Consider the following 6,000-nt stretch of genomic DNA (forward strand, 5'->3'; position numbering starts at 1 on the left):
TTCAATTTATTTATTTATTGTACTTTATTCAGTATATTTCTTATATGTAGTGTGTAAATAATTGCCTTTAAGGCCTTACTATCATGAACGAAAACTCAAGTAACTAATAATAACCACCAATTCCATCATTGGTTTTAAATTATATCGAAAAAACTATTTTTTATTGTTTGTTGTCATACTTTACAAAAAAGGTTGGTGGGTTGTTATGTTGAGATAGCAACGTTTTGTAGTTGTTGTTTTAAGATGTATTTTCTGAAGTATTATATTTAAACAACTGCAACACACTGCTTCAAGTATAGAGTCACGTTTCTCTTTAATTGGACCTTGTACTAGCCTGACTACCTTAGGCGACAAAACGAAGGTTTCCAACAGTATTATTAGACAGGATATTATATTAAGGTCATAAGAAGCGTCATTAGCACCAGTATGCCTCCTTTTGTCCTAAACTCTTTATCTCAGTTTATTGGTATTTCATCTAACAAAATAATTATGTTGTGTCATTGTGTAATGATACGTTCCAATGCCCATATATACCCATGTCTCAACAACAGATGAAACCGGTACATAAGGTTTTTCGAAAAGGTCTGACTAGTCGAGCGCATGTCCTGTGACAATTATTTTTAAATTTACATTTTTCTTATGTTTATTTCCATATTCGTATGTATAATACTATGATATATGTTTATCTCAAATTAAATATTTACAACTTATAGCAACCTGAAATCCTAATATTGCTTTTCTCTTTTACAATTATTCTATTTTTGCAACTTATAAACCTTTAATTTCATTTTAGGCCATGTGAAAGGTACAGGAGCTAACACTATAAATGATAAATGATGTATTAAACCTAAACAACGAACAATCGGAATTAGAGTTTCCTCTAACAGTCTCAAACATAACCTGACAAACTGACGTGGAACTAAATTAGCAATCGTCAAGTGGCAAACTTAGATCAACCACACAGTACTTGCATTTGTCGCAGTTAGAAAGTCGTTTTGAGAGGGTAATTGTAATTCCGACATATTGTCACGTTGGTTTTGTCAAGCAAATGTGCTGTACAGTTTTACATAATAAGCGCCCCTCCCGAGTAGAAAATAGATGTAGTTTACTTCACCATCATTAACTATGCTGACTATATATACATAAATTCACTAATATCGTTAAAGTTATTTCACACTTCATGCTAAAAATAACTTGAAAACAAAACACAATGTTTTAATGAAAAATTCCAATGAATCTTATGAATTAATGTTTCACAAGAAAACAACACACACACAATGAATCCATTTCCAGTGCTCATGAGGTGTGTAAAAATTAATTGTTTATGTCAATACATATTTCTGCTTACACAATGTCATCTTAACAAACGCCTTTTCTATAGCTCTCTGTAAGCAAGTTCACATATTCTATGTAAGGTTTTAATTGAATAATTAGCCATTGCAGGATGTAATCGTGAACTGGAATTATCGTAAATGTGTCATGATAAAGAATTTCAATTTTACTCAACATTGAGTAAATGCTTTAATAATGACATTACTTTATACCTCGCGTTAATTGAATGTAATTTACTGTTTATTTATGCAAATAACCAGAGCACGAGAAGAGATTTTGTTTTGTTACTTAATGTTTCAACGCTTTTTTTTGTATTTAATTCTACGATACAATTATAATAATTGATTATTTAAACTTATTTTTTGTTAACATCTTAATATTAATACATGTGAAGACCATCAATATTACTATATACACGGTGACTAGTTTGGTCTGTGAATTTAAATATTTCCGAGTGAAAGTACGAAAATAATACTTACTCAACGGATAATTCCATGAATCAATCATGCACCAACACATTCTTTATTCACACTAATTTTTGCTAAATATACAATCATATTACTTTATACAGTATATAACATGATGATATAGAAATGTATATGTTACAGAATGCACAACTACCACAACAGCTATTATACGGCGAATGTTTATTGGACATATCGTTAGAGTGATCTATATTGATCTGAACAAATAAGAGCAGGACATCCAATCGGAAATTTAAACTCTACAATGTTGATTCAATGTTGATTCAATTGGAGATCAATATGTTGTAAAACACAAATATTTGCCAACCAGATCATAATAACACCATAATAAATTGCACTTTCATTAATTTGTACTCGGGTGAAATGTAAATGAAACAAATACATGTATCCATTAAAACGTTTCTGCTGAATTAATTTCGCCAATTTCAGTACGTTCTTTTCATTCATTTACATTTATTGACGAATTAATGCGACGTCAATCAATAGTTCATGTCATATGATGGTCTTAAAACTATGCTCATAGCTTTACTTACATAAACTTCAGTTTTAAGAACGACGTCTGTAATTGCCAAAAACTAAATCTATTCACAATTACACATATTGAAATAGCGTATTGATATATGTGTTCCACGGCATATTTACACGGAGGAAAGAGAGTTTCTGTCCTTGACAAATGTTGTTATTGGTCAACATCAGAAATGCCATAATATCTCATTCACTATAACTCGAAGAAATATAAGTGACGTCTGTACACTCTTGGTTAACCTACTATTGGTTTAAGGTGACCATATGGTTCACGAAAAATTATGTCAAAAAAAATATGAGTTCAGAAATTAAAGCAACGACAACGAAGTTTTCTTTTGGAGAAGGTTGTCAGGGAGTTAACAATTGGATTACTCTAACAGTATCAAACAGTATAACTGAGTTCAGTCTGTAATATGGGTTTCTTGCGAGCACCTTCTTCTTAATACATCCATTCCAATAAAATCGAACTTTATCTCGGTTATTATTTCTATCACAAAAATAATCTTACAAAACATTAGAAGTTCGGTTCGGAAACAACAACAACGAATAAATGATATGTTGAAAGTGATCAGGAAGTTCACAATTGAATTGTTTTTGTATCGACAAGACTAATTATATTCAATTTGGCACATAGGCTTATTTACATAACAAAAACAGAGTGACATCGGACATCCGTTTCGATGCTATCACATATTCATTTAAGTTGATATTGATATCAACATAAAGCTGATAGCATATCATATGCATGTAATTGTCAGCATGAAAATGTATTGATTCTCAGGTAACACCACGAAACAACAAACGCAATAACACGACGATTAAGGAAAAATAGTATACGGGTCATGGTTAAGGTTCAATTAGAGGTATTCACATTATGAAGAAGTTCAAAGTCGGTAAAGAAAAACATCCTCCCCTCGTTGCTTTCGTTTTCAAGAGTAAAATACTATATTACTATTTCGTATGCAATTGACACTTATTGAAGTTGAAAATTAATATACTTGCCTCGAAAGTACGAATACATATCAATGTTTGTGTTTTTGCTTGTTTTAGACGTAGTTTTTAAATAGTTAAAAGTTATTAACACGGCAAAACTTTTCGAAGCAATATATATTTACAATGTTTTTTTTTTGCATTTTTTCATCGGCATCGGAGCATAGATTAAATGCCTTGACATAGGATGGTTTTAAATTGATATGACAGTCACATCCGGAATAAATTTTGATTTTCGAAAATAAACTTATATAACAAAACATGAATTCATTATTATTTAAACATAACTAGAATAAATTGTTAATCATATTCAGACATGATTTTCCGTTATACTTCAAGCCATATATTAGTATTAAGGTACATAGTTTTTGGTTGAGATATAAATTAATCACACACTTAGCTACATATATTCTGATTTGCAACTTCGTTGAAATAAATTAAGCGGATATTCCAAGTACAGATGTCCTCATGGGAAATAGAGTCATAATCCCAATACGTTTTATCTCAAAATGAAAATTAAAATTGCAATAGACATTTGCCAATCTCTAACAACCAGTGTACTACACGGCATTTTGTCGTACAATCATTTACAGTTTAGTCAATGAAATAAAATGAGTGTAACCTTGTGAAGATAATGAAATTCTTATTTTTTAATCGTATTGTCTCCAGATTTTATTTCGCAGGAATGACACCTTGTTGAAATTCACTGGTTTTAGAATGAGTCCATATTATATAAATCTATAAGTTATTTCAATTTAAGTCAAGTCACATACAATTTGAAACCACATAATGCATGTGAATATAACAAATTGAACATATACATGTACCGAATATAAAACTTCACAAACTTAAAAAATTAATACGAACAGAACAGACAATTTATCAAGACGTATGCAAATGTACAATGTCTAAATAAACAAAACATTATACAAAATAGTGTCATGTGTCTATATATTACAACATATGAGTTATAACAAAATGTAATGCAACAATTTGAGACAAAATATATTTAAGAAATGAGTATGACTTTATACTACCGAGCCAAAATATCATTTCATTGACAGTTAAGAACAATTTTAGTATACGTTTACAGAATCATTTGTGATAGAATATCTTACGGCTAGTGCTTCCTTCATATATATATATATATATATATATATATATATATATATATATATATACACATTTCTAATTTCAATTTTACAACTTGAGTTCAATAAAGTATACAACTTAAAGACTCATGGATTCACATAGTAAACAGTTGTTATATAGCTGTGCCTTATTTGACGGAAACATGTGCATTTGCATATAATGTGGAATTGGTCCTATAAGTCCCTTTGATCACAACATTGACAGTATTGTTCAATACGAGGAAAATGATTACGTGTATATCTTCCAGTTTGAATTCTCAAAGAGTGGGCAGAAGCCCTTAGTTTAACAAGGTATGTACGCAAACATTTCGGAAATAAATCTAAGTTTGTTTCATATTCATCAGTTTGTTTTTTCAAATATCATATACATAGCTAAAACCGAACTATAATTCAAAATCCAAATCTATTCTTGTTTAAATGTATCTATCATTCTACATTTTAATGCACATATAAACGCCTATAATCAATCATATTTGCATTTTCTAACATATATGAAAATCCATAATCATTTAACAGCTTTTTAGCATTCGAAACCCAATTTGTATACCCTTTATCACAATCATTTATCGCTTTATTATACACCTTTAGTATGATAATATTTATACAGTTAACAACCTGGGGTAGTCTTACATTTTATCAATCATGTAATCGAACGCAGCAATACATTTATGTAGTTTTTGTTTTCCTAGACACTACAGGCTGCTTTCATATAGTCTCGATGTAGTTTTGTCTTTTAGCGATGTTATTTTACATAATTATCAAAGCAGTTTGATTATCTTACACGAAAACAAATATCGAATTAACTGCCTTGCGAAACCAACCACTTAATTAATAGGTTATATAGATTTCGCCCGCTTCTAGCTGGTTTGCCTGCGAAAGATTGTTCATGCAAATTACGACTTGCTTTGAGTTAGCACTTCAATGGCTATTTTTTATCATTTATTCTTCAAAGCTTACATGGACTCGTATAAATTGTTAAAAATAGTCGGATTCGGAGACATACGTGTCCGTTAAATATCCAGCCATATATAATTCTTAATGAAACAAATGGGTAATGCATAAGGCCATCTTAATTAATTTCCAATTAAGCCGCAAATGTTCTGATTTGCAACTTAGTTTTAAATTTTATAAACGGATGTACCAAGTGCACATTCCCTCACGATATATGACCATAATTGCTTTACCTTTTCATACTTAATAATGAGGTCTCTTGACTATCTGAATAAAGATCCTTTTATGCCAAATCAAATTAGTATGGAGGAAATGTCACATATTTGTAATCTCTTCCTGATTTTTAGCAGACATTCAGATTACAAATATAATACTCAACTTTAATTAATACAAGACCAAAAGAAATAGCATATTTACAAAACATCACACGAGTTATATAAATTATGTTTATTATTTTTTTTTGGTGAATTAGATGGTAAATCTTTATATTCATTTTTTATACAAATTGTAACAGAGCTACAGGGCTACATATTAAAATAGGCAGTGACATAATGTCTCTTACTATA

This window comes from Dreissena polymorpha, chromosome 5, assembly GCF_020536995.1.
Source record: "Dreissena polymorpha isolate Duluth1 chromosome 5, UMN_Dpol_1.0, whole genome shotgun sequence".
In the NCBI taxonomy this organism is placed as follows: Eukaryota; Metazoa; Mollusca; class Bivalvia; order Myida; family Dreissenidae; genus Dreissena; species Dreissena polymorpha.